Below are 12063 nucleotides of genomic sequence, written 5' to 3' on the forward strand. Positions count from 1 at the left end.
GCAACTGAATTAAAAGTTCAGTATTAATATTTTAAACATCAGGAGAAGTGGGAGCTTATTTAAAAGAGAGTTTTACTTATTTGGAGCATTTCTAAGCTGCATATTCAGCTAGAGGCTCTCAAAAATCATGAATTAACTCAGAGGCATTGGATATAATGAGTCCTTGAATGTATGGAAGATATTCATGTTATAACCATGTAAGTACACATTTTGGGGGGGGGGCAATTCTCTTTCTACCTCTTCAAGTTATCTGGCCAAACATGTGTACATTTTACAGGTTCTGCTTAAAATGTTGAGACTTATTCTTTGGCTAAAAGCGTGCTTGCCGCTAAGGAAAGGAGGAATACTTGAATAATATTTGAAGGCTTTTTAAGGCATGCCAAAATGGCACTAGAAACAAGCAAGAGTTTGGCTGGAAGTATACAGGGCTCCTTTATCAGTTGGCTCAGTCCAGCCCAATTTTGGCAGACATTTCTACACATACACCCCCCCTTCCTCCCTGCCCATGGAAAAAAAATATTTACACATTCGAACCAATAATGTAAATTCCCTTAAGAGCGTTGCCCATATCAAGACACATTCGTGGCTGGTTGAGAGCAGTGCCATCAGCACTAAGCATCCCCTCCCATGGGACAATTCCTTTGAAAACCAGTGTGCAAATCCATCTCTTAAGCTGTGATGTATGTGTCAACTGATTTTAAGCAAAATGATAGATGCTTCCCGTTATAATTTTGGAAAAAATCTCATATTTTATAAGGCGATTTCCACCTTCGTACAGCTCAGTAAATGACTGAAAAGCAGTTTTTTTTGTTAAAAGATTGTGCTGTCTGTTTGGTACAGTTCAGGTAAGGAATAAACACTGTTAGAAAAATAATTGGTTTGCTAAACTGTAGGGGAAAGCACATATGTATAGATCTTCTGGTTCCCTCATGATAAAGTGCCCCTTCGTCATTCTTTATTCAATGTATAAAGATGGTATGCACTCTAAAACACAGCTACTTTCTGACTTCACTGTGGGAATGAGACTAATTTTTGACAGGATTGCTGAGGTTAATTGTTGAGTAATACAAATACATGATTATGTGTGTAGATCACTAACAATACTGAACATTTAGTAGCAAAAAGAACGCATTCTGGGTCCATCTGGAGAATCGATTTTGTCCCGTTATCTGCAATTTTGTTTACGTTCCTGGCCCGAGGCTGCATCTGTTTGACTTGGCAGTTTTGCAGGCTATTGTTGTATGGCTGTGTGCCTGGGAATATGGTTCCTATAGGTTTGGGGAGGGGGGGGGGGAATAATAAATAATGCATGTGGAGAAGCTCATAAATGTAAGCTTGAATTTTCCTCAGTAGTTTTTGTTCTCAATCACCTTGATGAAACAGTCTTGAAGGCGCTCTCCTTTTCAGTGGCATTTGGAGTGAGTCCCTGACAGGCTGATTTTCCACCCCTGTTGTGATGCTCCTTTCTCTAGTTAATATTCCTCTGTAAGTGTCGTAACAAAGTAAACCAAAGGAGCCCAGCTCATGACACTAAGGCAGCATTTGCATTAATTATGCAGTCAGGGCTGGTGAGAAAATGCTGTCGCTGAGCGGAGAGGCAGCAAATGAGGAGTTCTCCGAGCAAGCCTGAATGGAGCGAGCATTAAGTTCATTTACATGGAGGCAAAAGCAGGAGCCCCCCCCCCATCCAAGGAAAGGAACAATGGGGCATTTCTCTTGTAGGCTTGTTGGCTGCTATTGTTCTGTGACTTAATGAGTTAAAGGCAAAGTCTTTTCTCTGGCAGCAGAGATTCCCCTTGTTATAAAAATAATACTATATTATATATGTATATAATATAAATGCTTCTTGATCATTGAAGTTGATGATGCCAGCTATTGCGGAGACTTTGGCAGGCAGCAGGAAGGCAAACCAAGTTCTCTCCGGCGCTATGCCGAATAGGGACAGCCTTTTTCTTGTCCTTCTGATATTCTTCTAGTATCTTCTCATACTCTTTGAGGTTTGAAATGTGCAAGATGGAATCAGTGCTTAAACCTAGGTCTTTGCTTAAGTGTGTATTTAAATCAAGTCACATTGAGGTAGCTGCTCCAAGAAGACCACATGTACCATGGTGTCTCACTGGTGGGCCGTAAATACAATTACATGCACTGATTTCAGTAGCCAGTTTTTGAAACGGGAATGATAGTGATTTATCTGAAAGGTAGTTCTGAGGACCAACACATGTTTTTGCCAGGTTCTGCAAAGGAATTCTTGTGCCTTAAGTTGGGTAATTTGTACATTGTCCAGACTCCAAATTCAAACAGCTAGTTTGTTCCAAATGCCACGCTCTCAAGGCTTGCAGAGGAAGCTGCAGGTGAAATACTAATTGTTTGCAGGATGACTAGCAATTGGTACAAGCTGGAGGAACAATGGTATAGTATAGGCAAAGTCTGCAGTGTATTTCTAGATTTTATGACTATCAACTAATTTCATCCTCCATTCCATCACTTGCCAGTAAATGTCATATTCTCATATGGGCTAGAATACATTATTAGGTTTTTAGGTTGTTTCTTTTATATATCACTGGTAATCAGTGGCAATGAGGAGGAAATTTGGTCATAGGCCAAAGGTGATGGCATGGTAAATGTCAGGAATTCAACACATCACACTGGTCTCCTAAAATATTAAGCATTTACTGGTAAATGTCAACATTCACCACATTTCTGGCATGTTCTGATCCACACAAATACACAAAATGAAATATAAGGTTTTTGACATTGATCCTTTTTATTTTAAAATGCTTTGCCCTTTTCCACTGTGGCAAGGTCAAAATGCCAAGAAGAAATTGGTTCTGACTGAAGGCATCTGAATGTGATATGGGGAATTTCACCACAGGCTAAGTTTACTGCTGGACAAAATAGCAAAATATTTCAGTCTCATTCCTCAATCCTAAATGGATTAAATATAATATTTATTAAATATAAATGCTTCCCACACCAAACTGGCTTTCTCAGTAGGTGTCCAAGAGACCAAATTTGTAGGTGCATGGGTACATTGTATGGGGAGAGGGAGCTTGAGTTGCTGATGACTTGCCTTTCCATGTTTTATATAGAATATATATATACACCAAGTGCTTTATAGAAAACAAGCATATATATTCAGTGCCATCTATCTTCTCAGTTTAACACAATTTCTTTTTCCTGGTAGTTCTGTATGTAATTAGAAAAACAGAATCTTTTCCCTTTGGAGCAACACTAGGGAAAAGAGAGGGGCGGGATCTGCCCCTGAACAGAACTAGTCAAAGGAGAGGCCCTGTCATTTATTCAATTCAGTGCTGTGCAAAATTTTGTCACCCAGCCGGCAGCTGATTGGAAGGAGTCAGAGCTAATCAGTGAGGCTGCTCCAGAGTAAAGTACATGAAAAGGAACTTTTGCTGAACTTTTATACTTCAAGTGGTGTGACTTCCATCCTAAGTGTTCTCCTGTAGACAGATGTCTGAGGGAGCCACAAGTAGGCTTCCACCATATGAGTTGCATAGGAACTGGTTCAGGCTAGTGTAGCTTTTACAGCCAATGCTGTATTGCATAGTTTTATGCAATGCATAGTTTTAAAGGAATTTAGTGGGATGGTCATATCTTGGATAGCATCTCTTCCAATACGATCCTTGCTATTTGCTTAGATTTGGAGGAAGAACTCTTATCAGGATCCCTTCTACTAAAGAATGAGTTCAGTAGGTGGGTGAGGCCTTTTCTGTGGTGGCTCCCGAGACTTTTGAGTGAGATCTAAAAGGAGAGTCCTGCCTTCTTATGCATGATTAGAAGATGGTATAAACCATTCTATATTTTACGAAAACAACATTGCCTATTGCCTCGAAATGAATAAATCACCATCAATACAATACAGTTTGTACAGTTTCATGAATTATGGGGGAAAGTCTGTTTTCCAAATGTTGTCATGGTATCCCCTGTACTGGGGCTCTGCACTGGGAGCTTACAATGTTTTTGTATTGTGATGGGAATACTATTTGTATTAGTTGTATGATTTTTAGTTTTATTTCCCTAATAGTTTTGTCTTGATGTATGAACAGCCTGGTGTACAGGACAGTTAAGAACTTTGTAATAACTAAAAAGGTTCATCATGTATCATTATTATTCTTATATTTCAATTTGTATACCACCCCTCTCTGCAAACGGGCTCAGGGTAGTTCACAACAGTTGGATAAAACAATCAATAAAACAGTTAAATAATTAAAAATACTAAAATTATCAGTTAATTATAAGCAACTATCATTAAATGTTTGCCAATTTAATATGCCAGAATTGACCAAAATGTGATTGTTTGAAAGTAATTGGGAGGCAATGGCTGAAGAATCTCTCCCAGAATCTCTTCGTTTTTATAGTAGTGTGGTAGAGATTTATCCTGCTTCTTGCAAAAAGGATGCAAATGGTAAGAGCAAAGTTTCTGCCCAATGTGGTGACCATGTGGTAAAGAAGAGGTACGTGAGCTGTGTAGCCACCTTGTGTAGTGCTTGTGGCCCTTTCTTCTTCCTAAATCAAATGAACTTGCTTAGTCTTCCTCAACCTCATGGGTCAGGGCTTGCTATCAAAAATGAATGCGTAAAATCTACAAGTTATCATTTGGTTTCAGACAAAACCTGTAAGAATTGGTTGTCACCCATGCTTCCATGCCGACATACTTTAAAAATGCATTATGTGTTGCTGTTTTGATGTTTGATGTTCTTGAAGCATTGTTGAGAGAGCAACTTCTGCCAGCACAGGGTGCTTTAGTCTTAATAGAAAGAGACTGCAGATGTACAGTACAGGGGTCTCTGTATTTAACCGAAGATGATGCTTAATCCTTTGGCACCATTAGGTTTGACACTGCTGCTTGCCATCGGTTTACAGCGATATGAATCTTCTAATGCTCTGTCCCACTTTTATCCACTAAATAAAAACCTGCCCTGTGTTTTATTACAATGTAGGTGGCCTGGAGGAACAAAATATATGTATTCTTTCCTTTTTGGAATAAAATATGCATTTGGGCTTCTCATTTCATCTCCAATCTGTGTTATTCCTTAAAAATGCAGGACTGCCTGAAGTCCTCTTTAATATTTAATTCAACAACTTTTTAATCTGTCATTATGCCGTGATGAAGTAAGCATCAAGTGTCGCTGAAAAAGATTAAATTATACTTGGAAATAGGAATTGAAATGATTTAGAGGGGGGAGTCTTTGGAGTATTTGCTTTGCACAAGTAGTAATCCTGGTGGTTTGGGCAGAAGGGGTTGTTTGGTCCAGGATTCTTGTGCCTCAGTCAAGTTACATGCTGCCTCGTGGGAATCTCTCCCCCCCCCACCTCCATATTTCTCCTACTGCTGAGGACTGCTTTATTTAAATGTAGGCCTCATACATTAATTACTCTCTGCCACGTCCACCCCCCCCCCATTTTTATTCTTTCTCCCTCTTCTTTCAGTAAACCTCACCAGCTCTTCGGCAGCCATAGCTTTCTTAATAATGACCTTATCTTAACAGGAAAGGAGGAACAATTAATATCGGCCTTACAGAATGTGTAGTAAAAGCATGACCCTACACTTCTGTATTGTGTGTGTGTGTGTGTGTGTGTGTGTGTGTGGTACGTATGGGTGTGTGGGGAGAATTTCCCTATCTAGTGCACCAACATAGGCTAGGGTCATCAAATTGTGTGTGCAGTTGTTCTTTTTGTTTTGTCAGTGTACTTGCCAGCTTTCCTGAAAAATGTAAAATTGGCCTGGTTTCTGCAGAGGTCTTTGAGTATCTTAAAAGAGGCACATATTTAGATCAAGCCTCTTTACAGACATGTCTGGCAGTGTTTCTTTTCTTTTCTCTCCCCTCCACCCCACTTGTGTTGCAGCCCACAGGTTGCTTAGCTTAACTGCTACACTCAGCAGAAGGTTGAAAGGAAAACCAGAGAAATGCCTCAGAGTTGCCATCAGGTTTTTTGTGTGTTTCTATTTAACACCAAATCCATGCAGCACTAATTAAATCTTAGATCAAGCTCCTTTTTTGCCAAAGGATTGTTTTGGTACCTGGGCAAGTAGTTATGTGGTGAACTTTCAGCACTATTGTAGGGAGAATACACCTCTAGCAAAAGAATTGAAACCCAGGATTACAGGTCCAGCCTAAAGGTAATAAAGGGCTGCTTCCTAGTTTAGGAAGAAGAACCTTATAAAACCGATACTTCCACAGGCTTCCCCGGTGTGTAAGATGATTCATCTGATGTCTTCTGCTGACGGTGTTCTTGAGCTGCCCATGACTTTGAAGCATATGCTGCTGTATTAACCCTCCTAACTTTGCTATTGGACATAGGAGTGACTTGTTGGAGCACTGCTGTGCCTGTGGTGTATGCCATGTACCCAGGGTTGCTTGGAGCTTTGTTCCTGAGCAACAGCCTTCTTTATGTATGCCACATATGAGCTTGCTTTAGGAGACTGCAGAAAGTTCCTCCGAACTTAAAGGTGATGGAGAAAAACGCATATTTCATCAGTAAGCAAACTCAGTGACGACCATTTCTGCTGCCAAGGACCTTTGAGCCTTCTCAGACAGTAAATTCCCAGTCATTTGATATCTGAATGTAATTCCTTTCAAACTGGCATTATTGTTTCGATTGCAATGAATTACTTCCCCCCTTCCTTCTCCCCCCCCAAAACCTTTCAAAATTCATAAATATAAATTCTCTTGGCTTGCTCCTGCAAATTATTTATGATGTTGCATTTTTGATCCCTGAATAACCCTTTAAAAATAAATCAGCTGTCTCAATGAAAGAGTCCTATGTTTTTGCCCACCTAATGGCGTTCCCATTAAGATCTGCGTTTGTCACCTGCCTGCTGGTGTGGGCGACAAGTGACTGCCCCCGAACCCCACCTCAGTGCTTGCATGTTGGAAGGGTGGAGGGAAGAAAGCCAGTGCATTTCTGTGTAGCAGGATAAATAAAAGAGCAAGCGGGAGTCAATAAGCGGGTTCAATTCATGCCTACAGCAATGGTGGACAGCTCATTTTGTAGATGTGGGTGTTTTGTTTACATTTATAATGCAGCTTTATTTAATACTGACAGATATAGCTTGTGGCAAATGATAGTCAGAATGTATGAGCAGTCATAATGCTTCTGTCTTCTTATAGTGTGCTGCTGAAAATAAGCAGTTCACCTCTGCTTTTATTGAGGAAAGGATATGAGACAGCTATAGCTTTGCGAGGCTATTTATGGAGTTGTTTTACTAGCTGTGAACATGCCGCTTTATAGCAGTTGTGAAAATGGACTTTGCTAGTGTGTGGGAAAGGAAATAACATTGCAGTATACAAGGGTAGTAAAAAAAATCTCTATAAATAATTTTTCAGACTGAAGAATCTTCGCCTTAAAGCAGGCAGAGAGGTGGGTGGCTTTTTTTCAGGTTCGGCACTGGTTTTCAGTCGACACGGCAATCTTGGATCTCATTTTAATATTTTATTATTTTAAATTTGGGACTGAGGCAAAGGAGGGCCATCTAGGGCACGACGTCTGCAGTTGAGGACTGGCGAGGTGCCCTTAGCCTTTGCGATAGAGGGTCTGAAATTAAATGCACAGCTTGCAAAATCCAGTTTGATTTTTGGCTTGTCGTGACGTTATGCTTCATGTTGGTGCGCAGACTTCACACAGCTTCCAGGTGATAAATGTCCACGTAGGGTGGTGATGTAGGGGAGCTGTCTCAGTGCCCTATTTATAATGTAAGGAGCAGGAGTTAGCGATATAAATATGGCACCAAGTTCAGCTAACTTTATAAATGGCCTCACCTGATGTTAAGCATTGGACGGGAGTTTGATGTCTTGCATTAAGACTCGGTATATAATTTCCTGGGAAAATGGAGCTTGTGGATGATGCAGTCTAGTTCCAGAGGATGGGAATTAGACCTGTGGCTACCTCATGTCATCGTGGAATATATTACTCTCAATTGTCAGCTGGAAGCATACAAAAACGCAAAATTATCTCAGGATTATTTGGTATGGAAAGGTGAACATCGTGTGCCTGTATTGGATTTTTGATCTCTTGCAGTGTAATTCTGTTTATGTTCAGATTGATCACAATTCCAAAGCCTGAGCTGCAAGATGTATTAAATTCCCTTTTTTTAAAAACGGCAGTCTGTTTAGCCAGCCTTCTGTAAGATTTTATATTTGCATGATGCAAGGTCTAGATTTCTTAACATGGCATTTGGGCTGTTAAATGAAACATCAGGTGTTGCAGTGAATATTGGTAACTTTGCAACTGGAAACAGTGTAAATGGACAAAATGGTGCACCTTTTTAACCATGATGTACCTGTAACAAGTTGCAGCATATTATAGAATGCCTTTAAATCACCCAGCTAGTGCAAATTGTAGTACGAATCTATCTTCCCCATCATGCACATAAGCTTTTGCAGGATCAAAGCCCTTCTTATGGTGGTGCCTTTTGTCTCTCCCCACCCAAGCTCTCAAGATTTACTGGTTCTGATCAGTATCTAATCCTAACTACATAGAGTATAGTATTCAATATTAAGAGGGATTTGGCAACTTTGCTGTGTTCCCCTTTCCCCCTTAAACTAGCATATTTCACGAGCAGCTGTGGGAGGGTGCAAATCATTTCCATGTGTGCAAAAATAATTTAGAAAAACCTCCGAGTCACAGCAGGTGAGGCTTTCTGCTTCTCTTGCATCGTCTCTGCAAATGCCCAGGGAGCGATGCACATTAAATTGAAAATAACCTTCCCTTTTCAGATGAGGTTTTTTGGACATGCAACTTGCCATAGCCTCTCCTGTAAATACAGTTTAAGACAGCAAATCCAATCTCAATCCACACCCACCTTCTGTGGAGAGTTGCCACCTGCTGTATTGATGGTTTCTTTCTAAAATAAGGGCGATTTCTTTTTTTTTTAGGCAAGTGAGCTAGTTGTTCTTATTCTCATTAGCTTTATGGATTGCAGGAGAGCTGTAAGATGTCCCCTTGCCCTCCTTAAATGGACAGAGAAATGGGTTAATCTCTCCACAGAGCTATTCCTTTACCTCGCCACCTGTTTTCAAATCCCCAGTAATTAAAAGTAACCAATGATGGCCCATTATGGCCACCACTTCCCTCTTAGAGCTATAGAATCTAGGGAAGTGTGAGCTTGGGCTGGGGGGGGGGGTAACATTGACATCAGAATTGGTTTTAGATAATGCAGATTTTGCTGTGCAAAGTGCTGGTTTTTAAATACGCCATTGGGGGCAGCTCAAGTACCCCAGAAATGCTACATCCTAATTTGTGACTTCATTGTTGACTGCGTTGTCCTTATTAATTTTAAACTTCCGAATTGGCCTGTGCCGCATATAAGGTTACACCTTTGTATGCCATGTTAATAAATCTACACTAATTATTTCGGTTCTGTAATCACTTTGAACAGAGACGATGACTGCCATTTCTCTTGGAATGATGTACTGAGTAAAGCTGATGTGTGTGCTTAGGAATCTATTCTTGCATTCTGATAGGGAGACCAGCAAGGGGACTCACTTTGATGAAGCGGTCCTGAGTTCTCATCCTCTGGGTCCTCCCCTTTAAAAATAGAGGTAGTACTTTGCAGTTTATAAGCAGACCAGCTTCTCTGTATTTAAGTAATAATCATTTATTGTTTAAATACAGTAGAGGCTTGCAACAAAATGCTGTCAAGAGCCATCACACTCATTAACCTGCCAGCTAATTAGCTTCCTCCTGCCTGATTGCTGACAAGTTCTTCAATCTGAACCCAGCACTGTTGTGTCAGCGCACAAGCGCCAGGCGGTGTGGAGGAGGGCCCCATTAGATGGCTGTGAGCAGTCTCTGCATTAAAAGGGTTTGTTTGCTGCACTCCCAACCAATGTTACGGCATTAATATTCCCGGCTCTAATTAAATTGGCAACTCTTAATTACTGTAATTAGCGCATTAACCATTTCTGTTCTTGCTTCAGTTCCAGAGTTCAAAATGTAAAGTTGCTCGTGGCTATTTTTCTTGCCCTCTTGTACTCAGATGTATGTTAAAAAAGGGTAGTTCTCCCCCTTCCCCCCCCCCCCCCATGTGATTTTCTAAGGTTTGTTATCACGGTCATTCATTGGCTCAAGTTAAATTTGTTTTCTGCATTATCCCAAAGGGTCAGTGTGGCAAGCTTTTTAAAGATTAGATATAAAATTAATAGCCAGAGCTAGAAAATGCTAGGTGTCCGGTCATTGGATGTGCTGAAAATGTACACGTGTATTTTGAAAATAAAGTATTTGCTCTTTTGCTCTGTAGGAACTGGTTTCCAAAAATACATACTTTTCCTCCCAACCCTGGTAATAGTTATTGAGCCCACATCAATGTTGGCTATTATTTCAGATATAAGTTCAAGACCTGAAAAGGTGTGTGGTTGTGACACAATCTCTTGTTTGAATATGGCATTTTTAAAAAGATGCTGCTGATCTAGGTGTTTCTGCTTTATTTTTGTAGTTGCAGCATAACATACAGACAAGGAAATGACAAGTAGGCTGTTCAGGATCCATGTCTTCCAGGGTTTTACAAGTCACAAGCCACTTAAGCCATAGAAACCTGCATGTGGAAGTGATCTTTCAGATGAGAGCCAGCTTGGTGTAGTGGTTAAGCTCCAAGCTGGACAACCGGGTTTGATTCCCTACTCCTCCTCCACATGCAGCCAGCTGGGTGACCTCGGTCCAGTCACATCTCTCAGAACTCTTTCAGCTGCACCTACCTCACAGGGTGTCTGTGGAGGGGAGAGGAAAGGAAGTCAATGGTTAAGAGCGGCGGTTTCTTATCTGGCAAGCCAGGCTTGATTCCCTACTCCTCTACATGTGAATCAGGCTAGATTGCTGATGTCTAGTTTTTGGTTAAGTTCCTCTGCTTTTTGACAGTTGTATTGGAGGGGGACAGATGTTACCAACATGGTGCAGTGGTTAAGAGCAGTGGCCTCCAAGCTGGAGAACTGGGTTTGATTCCCCGTTCCTCCTCCACAGGCAGCCAGCTGGGTGACCTTGGTCCAGTCAAAGTTATCAGAGCTCTCTGATAACTGTGTATAAAATCAACGCAAACCAAATGAATTTCTTTTAACTCTTCTTAAGCCACTGCTTCATGGAGTAGTTCTGTTCCTCAAAGCCACCTGTTGCTGAAGCCGGCAGCATCTGGGAGTCTTGGGAGTGGATTGGCATGGAATTCATATGCAGGTGAAGTCACCTTAGTGCAGATGTTTTGTTCAGATGAGTCCTTTGAATAGTGGGAGTCAGGGCAGGTTAGGGTATCTTCTTCCCTCTTGTCTACTGCTGCTGCAAGTGAACAGTTAAAACAATCCCAGTAAAATACCCTTTAATTGATACTAATGTGATGTGACCCTTTGCTAATGACTGAATTTCATTAATTGGCAAATGATGCAAAATAGTTTCTATAGCCATTTCGTTCCTTCTCTTCTCCTAGGATCTGGCTTACGGGCATTATCACCTGAGTCTGACATTTTGAAAATTCCATGTCAGGTCCCTTTTCAAGGTTTTCATGGGCAAAGATTTCACAATGGCTGCCGCACACACAACAGCAGACCTTAGCCTGCAACAGTGCATGCAGTCAAATGGATGTCTAGGCTCCAGGCTAGTAAAATAGGTTGTGAACCCCTCTTGTCACATTCACACTTAACATCTCTAGGGCTGTGTATGTGTGCAGTATCTTACAAGTTTATTCCTTAAAAATGTAACCTGTGGAGTAACTCTTTAAAAACTGTAGGTGAGTCACCAGTCCTGTTATCTTCATCCCATCCTTCTTCCAAGGAAGCCAGGGTAACATAAGGGGTCCCCTTTTCTTACATTTCTCCCCCTTAAAGCAGCCCTGTGAGAAGAAGAGTTGGTTCTTATATGCGGCTTACATTTGCCTTCCCTTTCCTTTCCCCACAACAGACACCCTGTGAGGTAGGCGAGGCTGAGAGAGCCCTGACATTACTGTTCGGTCAGAACAGCTTTATCAGTGCTGTGGCGAGCCCAAGGTCACCCAGCTGGCTGCATGTGGGGGAGTGCAGAATCAAACCTGGCTCCCTAGATTAGAAGTCTGTACTTCTAACCACT

General features: G+C 41.2%; 1 protein-coding gene and 1 long non-coding RNA gene across 5 annotated transcripts in view; one reads left to right on the forward strand and one right to left on the reverse strand.

Moving 5' to 3' along the window:
* PBX3 (PBX homeobox 3) overlaps positions 1–12063 on the forward strand; it is a 213124-nt gene that overhangs the window by 119242 nt on the left and 81819 nt on the right. The gene's annotated exons all lie outside the window — the stretch shown is intronic.
* LOC143822026 (uncharacterized) lies at positions 7422–9948 on the reverse strand. Its single transcript, XR_013226019.1, has 3 exons — positions 8822–9948; positions 7779–7943; positions 7422–7701 (listed from the first exon to the last, which is right to left on the reverse strand). It is a non-coding gene; the product is annotated as an uncharacterized LOC143822026 (long non-coding RNA).

Source organism: Paroedura picta, chromosome 12, assembly GCF_049243985.1.
Source record: "Paroedura picta isolate Pp20150507F chromosome 12, Ppicta_v3.0, whole genome shotgun sequence".
Taxonomy (NCBI): Eukaryota; Metazoa; Chordata; class Lepidosauria; order Squamata; family Gekkonidae; genus Paroedura; species Paroedura picta.